Below are 11274 nucleotides of genomic sequence, written 5' to 3' on the forward strand. Positions count from 1 at the left end.
AGAAAATGGAAAGCTGTGGATTCCTTCCAGACTTCTGTGGTTTGATGAAGCAAGACCCGCTAACATAGTCGCCCAGGTAATCCGACATCTAAAACAGCTGAGATAATACAGCTTTACAGACTACAAAAAACAAGGACTTGGCCAGGTTTCTGTGTTTTGTCATGATCCCCATGGTATAGACAGTGCCCCTATCCAATAGAAAACAATTTGGAATAGACAATGCCAAAATTCCCAAATATTGTACATAAAATTTTGTTTTCATTTAAATTGGGTTGCTTATAAATGGTAATGATCACAGTCGATCTCTTTCTAAAGGGAAAAAAGAATATGACATAGAAATGAATATTTTGTATTGGTATCGATTTTCATTTATTGATAAAAATTTAAGGTCAATGTTGTGATATGTATATTTCTCCTCTTTTTAAGTATTGTGTTTATACTAATCTTTTAAAAATGTAATATGTAATTAAGTACAGATTATAGGTAGTTACCTATAATAGTCAGAATTTATAGTTAGGTTAGGTTTTCTAGATATACAGAGATATATTTGAGATAGATAGTCTTCAAACCTTTCAAAGACCTTCAAAAATGGCATTTAAAATGGTTTAGAGTTTTTCTTGACAATGAGAAATGTCTGCTCCTGGCAGCACCAATTATGTCTGAGAGGAAGATGGGTATCTAAGAAACTCATTGCTCAGGTCAGGTGTTTCTGTGGGTTTTCCCAGCGTGGTCTTGATATTATTTCTTTGTGTTGTTATAGACCTCTCAGGTATGCCACTAAGTTACCAGAATGCGATCTCTTTAATTTTTTGATTCAGACACTTAGTACTATGAACTTGTCTCTTTGATCTGCCTTCATTGTGTTCCATAGTTTGATTATGTTGTCTGTTCATGTTTTGCTCAATTCTGAAGTTCTTAATTTCCCTCTTGATTTTTGTCTTGATCCACTTTTCATTTGTTAGTGAGTTGTCCAATCTCCTAACTTTATTTACTTCCTGTTGTTGCTGAAATTCAGAATTAATATATGGTAATCAGGATACAGAGGGGTATTTTGCTTTTCTTGTATCTGTTGGGACTTCTTTCATGTCTAAGTGTCGGGTTAATTTTGTAGAAAGTTCCATGAGCTGCAGAGATGAAGGTATATTCTTTTGTGTTTGGGTGAGATGTTCTATAAATATGTTAGGTCCATTTGGTTTATGACATCAGTTAGCTCCAGCATTTCTCTAGTTTTTGTGTTGATGACCTGTCTATTGGTGCGAATGGAAGGCTGAGGTCAGCAAAGGGAAAAAAATCACTTAACCCAGTGCCTCTTAGTTATGTTTCTTACAAAGATAGAACTGGGTAACCAATTGCTCTCCCAGGGATGAGAACATTTGTAACAGTGGATTTGCTCAGCTGACTACTTAAAATCATGCTAGTATTTTATTAATCCAAAAGCACTTCACAAGAAAACACAAGTATGGCTTCCAACAGGAATGTTCTACTCAGACTTAATACCAAGCTCACAGATTTGAGTGTGCAAGGAGAAACAAGCTTTCAAGTTAAGCAACAATTTGTAACCCAAGGATTCTCACAAACACGTTACAAATGACAGCGTGAAAAAGAAATCTTGCTCACTGACTCAAAGGTTCAGATCTACAATGTACCCTTATACTGATAGGACACTGATAGCTTAAGAGTCTTCCATTTCCAAATCAAGAATGTTACAGACAACTATGTGTCCATACACAGCAATCAGTAAGGAATCTTTTCCAAAGCCTTCAGCATGCAATTCCCATGCTTCACCTGCTGGCTGGTGTTCACAGCAGCTTTTAAAGACCTCTTGTCATTTCACCCACAACTCTACACCACATCCCAGCTATTGGAGGATCTGCAGTGTTATTCAGTTTCTGCCAGTGGTTTCTGTCATTAGCACATCATACTTTAACTGGGCAATTGCTAGGTTTATTTCAGTCTATGAAAAACTTCAGTTCAAAGCAAATTCAATCTTAAGGTACCTTAAAAATGTACCAAGCTTATGAAGTCTCAAACAAAACTTGAATTTCCTTTATATACTCCTGTCAAATGAAGTTATTTTCTGTACACCACTTCTTTAGCAGACTGGTCCTCTACTTCCTTTCATGTGACCTGGGATTGGCTACGAGAGAGACATAGAGAAGAATCGAGATGTCTTGTGATTTCTCTCATGAGACAGAGACCTTTCTCTTCTCCTATCTCTAGAAAGTGACCTGCTCCAGCTTCGAGAGAAGCTTCTCCTTCGCGGAGATGGAGGACTCCTCCCACTGTCATTTCGAAGGTGATGACCCCAACAGGGAGGTACACCATAATTCGACTTCTTCTCTTTCCACCATTCGACAGTTCCATTCTTACATGGTAGCCTTTTAGTGTTCATCCATCCAGCTATTGGGCAGCATCAGGAGCATCTTGAGGACCCTAAAATTCAAAAAAGCAAATCCAAGAGGGTTTTCAGCAACCCACACACTTTGGAATGGTCCATAATAGCCAAAAGCCTGTTCTAATTCAGTCTTGTTGCCATTGTTTCCAAGATTACCTACATATATCACATAATCTAATGGACAGGAATTACGATGCATTTCGAGATCCTGGATTGCAAAAGCCGAAGCTCAAATTCCAACGCTCGAAGAGGCCCAACTGTGCTCTTTGTTATCTGCTTCCACAGATACTCTCCATTCCCTGGCACTCACAAAATGGCTAGATTGGAGAATATTTCTCTGAATTGTTGAAAATAGTTCCTGTGTCTTTGACCTTTGTTTCTGCACCATCTTCTATCCATGCTACTTATATTTTCGATCTTTTTATAGTGCCCAAGCTTTCCTGGATGTTTTGTGCCTTTTTTAAAAAATTTACATTTTCGTTGACAGAACTATCTATTTTTTGTTTCCTTGTCTTCAACATCTGAGATTTTCTCTCTGTGTCTTGTAATCTGTTGATGAGACTAATTTCAGAGTTTTTAGTTTGACAACCTAACTTTTTTATGCCCAGTTTAATTTCAGTTTGTATTTCTTTAATGACTCTATTTCTTCTTACATTCTGCTTGCATGCATTGAATTGTTTTCATTCTTCCACTGAATTATGTTCTTATGGACTTCGTTAAGGGTTTATTCATATTTTCTTTATGATCCTTGAGCACATTCACAGTTGCTATTTTGAAGTTCTTGGCTTTTGCTATATTTCATTACTCAGGGTGTACTACAATAAAGTTACTGGCTTCTGGTAAGGTCATATTGTTTTGGCTATTTATGTCTGTGTATTTGTGCTGGGATCTAGGTTTCTAGAGTTATGATGTTTGAGGTGTTTCTTGGTTCAATATTTGGTCTTGCTTCTGTTGGGTGTGTGTTTCATTCTTTGTTTGCTGTTGATCTTTCTGTATCCTAGACAAGTATAGTAACTGTAGAGTCCTTGCTAGAGATTGCTAAGCAGCCCAGTGTGACTCGCCAGCTGACACAAAGGATGATTTGAGACTGGCTAGAAGAAAATTCTCAGAGAGCCTGCAGGAAAGCGCTAACCTGGGTCCACACAAAGAGGTGGAGTACTCACAGAGTAGAGAGGATAGAGGGTAGGAGGAGGGGTTCATGTAAGCATTTCTTCCTTTCTTCCTTTCTTCCTTTCTTTCTTTCTTCCTTCCTTCCTTCCTTCCTTCCTTCCTTCCTTCCTCCCTCCCTCCCTCCCTCCCTCCCTCCCTCCCTCCCTCCCTCCCTCTCTCTCTCTCTCTCTCTCTCTCTCTCTCTCTCTCTCTCTCTCTCTCTCCCTCCCCTAAAACTGGTGTTAGGAAGACTTCCTAGACTTAAAAAATGAATGATTTGGTCTGTGGTAGGAGTAAATACATATTTCTTTCATAGTTTTAGGTATCAAATTCTACTTTTGAGACTCAGATTTCACTGAAAATCACATAAATAAACCACACTAATAATACAAGATTGTTTCCCCATATTCAGTCTTTTATGATTCCTATGGCAACTGATATCTTACCATCACTGGTGGTGACTAGTACTTGTCAAAGGGGAAGTTTCTCCTCAGTTGTTTAGTATAGTGCACTGATTCTCAACCTTCCTTATGCTGAGACCCTTTAATACAGTTCTTCATGTGTGGTGAACTCCAGGCTACAATCCCACTGCCAGAGAGTGTGGGAAACAGGGAGGACCCTAAGAGAGATACGAATGGTACCCCTGAGAAGGGGAATGAGGCAAGATCTCCTGAGCAGATTGGGAGCGTGGTGGAAGAGGAGATAGGGCCCATGAAAAAGAGAGGGAGAGAAGAGGAGGGGAGAGGATGACATGGGGGAGCAGGAAGGTTGAGTCGGGGGAAGAATAGAGGAGAGAACGATGAGAGATACCATAATAGAGGGAATATTTAGGTTTGAGGAGAGAGCTGGCAGAGATCTACAATGATGATACCAACTGGCAAACTAAGCAATACTGGAGAGGCTACCTTAAATGCCCTTCCCTGATAATGAGTTTGATGACTACCTTATATGCCATCATAGAACCTTCCTCCAGTGGCTGATGGAAGCAGAGGCAGACACCCACAGGTGAACTGAACTCCTGGAACCCAGTTGCAGAGAGGGAGGAGTGATGAGCAAAGGGGCCCAAGACCCAGCTGGTGAAACTCACAGAGACAGCTGACCTGAACAAGGAGGAGTTCTTGGACCCCAGACTGATGGCTGAGAGGCCAGCAGGTGACTGACCCAGACCCCCTGAGTGTGTGTGTCAGTGAGGAGGCCTAGGAAATCTGTGGGGCCTTGGGTAGTAGATCAGTATTTATCTCTGGCATATAAATGGACTTTGGGTGCCCATCCCACATTGAGGGATGCCCTCTCAGCCTGGACACATGGGGGGAGGCTTAGGCCCTACTATGGATAAATGACAGACTCTGGATATTCCCCCATGGAGGGCCTCACCTTTCCTGGGGGGTGGCTGAGGAGGAGGAGAGGGAGAGGGAGAGGGAGCTGGGATTGACATGTGAAGCAAGCTTGTTTCTAATTTAAATAAAAAAGATAAAGAAAAATATTATTTCATCTTATATGTATGAGTGTTTTGCTTAGAGGCATATCTGTGTACCATGGTGGTCTTGAAGGTCAGAAGAGGGTGTCCTATGTGCTGGAACTGAAGTCTAATACTCAGAATACAGTGTCTTTCACAGAGATCTCAGGAGACTGAGACTAGACTGGCCCACAGTTTCATTGCTGCAGCTCTCCTTCAGCTTTTATATCTCTGTGAAATACAAAATTTTTTAAATTAAGTAAGAATCCTCAGTTTTGTAAATACTAGTGTATTCATTCTCATTACAGAAGTGTGTAATATTGCCAGATGGTGGTGGTGGTGCACACCTTGAATCCTAGCACTCAGGAGGCAAAGACAGGCAAGGCTAGCCTGGTCTACAATGTGAGTTTCAGGACAACTAGGGCTGTTATGCAGAGGAACTCTGCCTCATATAACAACAACAAACCACCCAAACAACAAGTAAAACAACAAAAGAAATAGATAATATTTACCCATGGAGTCTATATCCCTGGAACTCTGAATGGGGAGGAAAATCAGAAAAACAGTGTCCAAGAATCCAAAAAAAAAACATTTTGAGGGAAAGACAATGGTATTAAAAATATAAAATAGAGGGACTGGCAAGATGGTTCAGTGAGTAAATGTGCGTGCGTTGCAATCCTGGCAACCTATATTTTGTTCCTGAATTCAATATAAAAATCTGGATGTGGTGCCACACATCTGTGACTGCAGCATTGGTAAGGTGAGATGGGAGAGAGAGCCTGGAGAACTGTCTGGAATCCTGTGGCGCAGCTGGCCTAAAGTATGCAGCATAGAAATAACCAGAAAGACCCTACTTTGAGGTATGTTGTGGGATATTATTTTAAGATGTGTTACATTTATCCACGCTGTGGAACATTTGTCTTTATGATGCCAAGATTCGTTGCATTCTTTATGTTGCATTTGTTTAACTCTGTGAATCTGTGATTAATTTGCCCATCTTAAACACCTGATTGGTCTTATAAAGTGCTGAATGGTTGATAGCTGGGCAGAGCGAAGGGATAGGTGGGGCTGACAGGCAGAGAGAATAAATGGGAGGAGAAATCTGGGAAAAAGAGGAAGAGCCAAAAGGAGAGAGCACACCAGGGACCAACCAACCACTCAGCTACATAGCCATTCAAGGAGTAAGAAGTAAAGAAAGATATTCAGAGTAGAGAAAGATAAAAGCCTAGAGTCAAAAGGTAGATGGGATGATTTCAATTAAGAAAAGACGACTAGAAATAAGCCAAGCTAAGGCTAGGGGTTTATAATTAAGAATAAGTCTCTATGTGTAATTTATTTGGGAGCTGGGTGGTGGGCCCCCAAAAGAGTAAGAGTAAAACAACAGAGGTAGATGGAGAGAACTCCTGAAAGGTAACCTCTGACCTCCACATGTGTGCATGGCATGCATGTACCATACTCAGACACACATATTCTCCACACTAACCAGTAAATAAATATTTAAAAATCAAATAGAACATATGGACCATGAGAGTAAGAATTAAGGGAAAACTACCAGATTTGGTAAGAGTATCTTTGAGTGAGTTCAGAGAACTGCAGTTTGGGAAGCTGGATTCTTTTCAGATGACTCTGGCATGATGGTGGCAAATCATAAAGTGAATTTTAAGACATGTGAGAACATAGACCAACATGTAGAACATGTAGCTCTGTGAAATGAGAGCACCATGAGGACAGTTGCAGAACTCAAGGGCTGTATCAGTGAAACACAGCTTTGGGTCTGTGAACATCTGAGCACTTTTGGAGGTATGGAGGCTCAACCTTTGGAAGAAGAGGATGGGCATTCTGAAAAGGGGAAAGATTGATAAAAGAACTATACTTCCCTTTATACTTTCACTTACTGAACATGCATAAACAGCATTCCCACTGATTTATTAGAAAGATAAAGCATGTTTTATAAAGTACTCTCATGGTGGTGTAGCAGGCTCATGTCCACATTATGACTGAAGATAATTGCCAAGTGCCTTGAGCAGGACCTGTCCAATGACGTTCTCCTGTAGAAGCTGGTATCAAATGGGAGTTTGGCTAATGAGAAGAATTGCCAGAGTCCCGTCTTAGATTAGTTCTTGGAGGGTGGAGCTGGTTGTGACTAGTCTACAATAACCTGTCAATGCTGCCGTCTACAGGTAACAAATGTTCCTATTGGTGTGCAGAGCTTCAAAATGGGACTGTAAATAATTCCAAGCTGTCAACATCTAGGGATTCCTGCTCCTGACACTGTGTTGACTGCTTTGCGCTAAAGGCCAAAGGACCTGTGAGAGTATTTATGTTGCCTTTGGATTAACTAAGTGGGACTTTGACCTTTTTCTCTAGTTGCCTGTTGCTCACTCAAAGTTAATTTGTTACAGGCGCAGTGAGTTAATTAGCACGATTAGCTCCCTGGCCTCCATGCTTATATTTTTAAGAGCTTTAAAGTCAAGGTACTACTTACACAGATGATTGCTTGGTGGTAGTTAATTCTTGGGTTGTTATCTTAGGATGGCTATTATCCTACTATTAATATGCATAATTATTTAGGAAGAAAAACTCCCCTCACATGTCATTTTAAAATCTGTAAGATAATACACATGTATGTGCATATATGCACACTTACAGTTTGCTTGCATCCTGTCAACATGTTTAGATTGTAGACTTTTAAAATGTGAGACTCCCAACCATAAAGAATTACACGTTTTGACAGGTAACAATAGTAAAGTTTTCACTCATGAAGCAGTTATTATAGCAAATAATCAATAATACATTTAGCTTGTACCTGTTGAATAATTGAAGTTGAACAGAAGAGTTCACCGCCGGGGGCCACCCTGATCTTGAGGCTTAAAACAACTCATGAGTTCAACAACAGTAGACCATTATGAGTAAATATTTTACTTGGGATAAAATGGAGGTTGATTGTGGGAATTTGATATAATAATTATAATTATATTTTACCATTAATATACTGAAGCTTGAAACATTAAGTTGTGTGAATTTCTGTTCAAAGATGACATTTTCAGATACATGCAAATCCTTTGTATCGCTGGACATGAGTAAGTCATTTGCCAATTCAGTAAAATTCTGCTAATTTTCCTAAAGGAGTTAGGTGTGGTTTGATGATTTTACTAGAGAGAGCCATCAATTTAATATCTCCATCAGCTTTTACCGCCACACAGAGAAAGCTATTTAATGTTTCTATTCTGGCTTGATTACCCATAAAAAGATAATAAGCTTATCATCCTTTCTGGAGTATTAGGAAGCAGACTTGGTTAAAGTATGGAAAGCATCCCGATGTTAGAAACTGCTAATTATTATTATGTAAAGTGATGAAAAAAATGATAGTAAAAACAATCAATGAATTCGTGAAGGAGGGAATTGCCTGGTAATTCAGCTATGAATGAAAATAGTGGTTGGCAATTAAAAGTTATCTCTTTATGACATATTTACAAATAAAGAAGGCAAAGACAGTGTTCCTAAACTGTGATATTTGGTTTCAAAGTAGTCTATGGTTCACAAAATAGACTCAACTCTTCTACCTAAGATGTACAGTGGGAGGCTGTGTGGAGCTATTTTATTTTCTAGAAGACTTTGGGGAACAGCATCTGTAAGACCCTTGGAACTCATCACAACAAAGGCTCCATAAATGTACATGTCTGTTGTTTCTCTTTTTTATTTTTTAATTTAAATTAGAAAAAAAGCTTGTTTTACATGTCAATCCCAGTTACCTCTTCCTTCCCTCCTCCCCTGCCCCCCCCCACTGACTCCTTATCCCATCCCCTTTCTGCTGCCTACGGAGGGTGAGGCCTTCCAGGGGAGGTCTTCAAAGTCTGTCACATCATTTGGAGCATGGCCTAAGTCCTCCCTCACATCTAGGCTGAGAAAGTATCCCTCTATGTGGAGTGGGCTCCCAAAGTCCATTCATATACTAGGGATAAATACTGATCTACTGCCAGAGGCCCAATAGATAAACCAGATCTCCAAACTGACATCCTCATTCAGATGGTCTAGAACAGTACTATGCTGGTTTCCCAGCCATCAGTCTGGGATCCATGACCTCTCCCTTGTTCAGGTCAGCTGTTTCTGTAGCCTGGTCTTGACCCCTTTGCTCATCACTCCTCCCTCTCTGCAACTGGATTCCAGAGTTCAGCTCAGTGTTTAGCTGTGGGTATCTGCTTCTGCTTCCATACCCTAATAGATGAAGACTCTAGGATGGCATATTAAGGAATCATCAATCTCATTATCGGAGAAGGGCATTTAAGGTAACCTCTTGACTATTGCTTAGATTGTTAGTTGGGGCCAACCTTGTAGATCTAAGGACATTTCCCTAGTGCCAGATTTATCTTTAAACTTATAATGGCTCCCTCTGTTATGGTATATCTTTTCTTGCTCTCCTCTATTCTTCCCCTGACTCTATCTTCCTGCTCTCTCATGTCCTCCTCTTCCCTCCTCTTCTCTCCTTTTCTTTCTCCTAACTCCCTCCCAATTAGCTCTTATGTCCCTTCCCCCTTCTCTGTGGACCATGTATGTCTCTTAATTTCCTAGCTTCTCTGGCGGTGTGGATTGTAGGCTGGTAATCCTTTGCTCTATGTCTAAAATCCATAAAGTGTGAGTACATACCATGTTGGTATTTTTGTGACTGGGTTCCCTCTCTCAGGATGATTTCTTCTAGTCTCATCCATTTGCCTGTGAATTTCAAGATTCCGTTGTTTTTTCTGCTGAGTAGAGTGCTATTTTTTGCTGTGTTGATCCTACTATCCAAGAATATGGGAGATCTTTCTATATTCTGGTATCTTTTTAATTTCTTTCTTTAATGACTCAAAGTTCTTGATATACAGGTCTTTCATTTGTTTGGTTAGTCTTATCCCCAGATATTTTTTTGTTGTTTTTGGCAATTATAAAGGGTGATGTTTCTCTGATTTCTTTCTCAGACCATTTATCAGGTGTATATAATAGGGCTACTGATTTTTTTGAGTTAATCTTGTATCCTGCCACTTTACTGAAGGTGTTTATTGGGTGTAGGAGTTCCCTGGTAGAGGTTTTAGGGTCACTTATGTAAACTATCATATCATCTGCAAATAGTTTGACTTCTTCTTTTCCAATTTGTATCTCCTTGGTCTCCTTTTGTTTTCTTATTGCTTTAGCTAGAACTTCAAGTACAATATTGAAGAGGTATGGAGAGAGTTGACAGCCTTGTCTTGTTCCTGATTTTAGAGGAATCATGTTGAGTTTCTCTCCATTTAGTTTGATGTTGACTGTTGGTTTGCTGTATATTGCTTTCATTATGTTTAGGTGTGTTCCTGTTATCCCTGATCTCTCCAAGACGTTTATCATGAAGGGCTATTGGATTTTTTCTTTCTTTCTTTCTTTCTTTCTTTCTTTCTTTCTTTCTTTCTTTCTTTCTTTTTTTATATTTTATTTTCCAGTTTAAATTTAGACAAGAAAGGAGGTTGCTTCACAGTCAGTTCCAGGTCCCTCTCCCATTCCCTCCCCTCCTCCCGTGCCCTCCCCCAACCCCCCTCAGTTATCCCCTCATTCCACCAGGGAGGGTGAGGCCCTCCATGGGGGTGTCCATAGTCTGTCATTTCATATAGGGCAGGGCCTAGACCCTTCCCCAAGAGTTCAGGGTGAGAGTGCACCTCACATTGTTCTATGGGAGTCCAAAGTCCGTGTGCATACTTGGGATGGGTACTGATCTGCTGCCCAAGGCTCAATAGATTACCTAGGCATCCTCACTGACACCCAGATTCAGGGGGTCTTGATCAGTCCCATGCTGGATTCCCAGGCTGATGCCTGGGATTCAAGAGTTAACCTTTGTCTGGTCAGCTGTTTCTGGGGGTTAAACCAGCCCAGTCTTAATCCCTTTGATCATCAGTCCTCCCTCTCTGTTACTGGGTTTCTTGAGTTCAGCTCAGTACTTAACCAAGGGAGTCTGCCTCTTTTTCCATCAGCCACTAAATGAAGTTTCTGTTTCCTAGACTCTCTGGCCATAGGATTGTAGGATGGCACTCCCCAGATCTATGTCTAAAATCCATATATGAGAGAGTACATGCCATATTTCTCTTTTTTGTCACTGAGTTACCTCACTCAGGATGGTTTCTTCTAGTGTCATCCATTTGCCTGCGAATCTCATGATTCCATTGTTTTTTTCTGCTGAATAGTACTCCATTGTGAAAATGTACCACATTTTCTCTATCCAATCTTCGGTTCAGGTACATCTAGGTTGCTTCCAAGTTCTGGCTATTACAAA

The 11274-nt window shown here is 40.3% G+C and overlaps 1 pseudogene; it reads right to left on the bottom strand.

Moving 5' to 3' along the window:
* Positions 1-2137: 2137 nt before the first annotated feature.
* On the bottom strand, positions 2138-2594 carry LOC101843962 (annotated as a pseudogene).
* Positions 2595-11274: the final 8680 nt, after the last annotated feature.

Source organism: Mesocricetus auratus, unplaced genomic scaffold (genome assembly GCF_017639785.1).
Source record: "Mesocricetus auratus isolate SY011 unplaced genomic scaffold, BCM_Maur_2.0 Super-Scaffold_15014, whole genome shotgun sequence".
NCBI classification, from domain to species: Eukaryota; Metazoa; Chordata; class Mammalia; order Rodentia; family Cricetidae; genus Mesocricetus; species Mesocricetus auratus.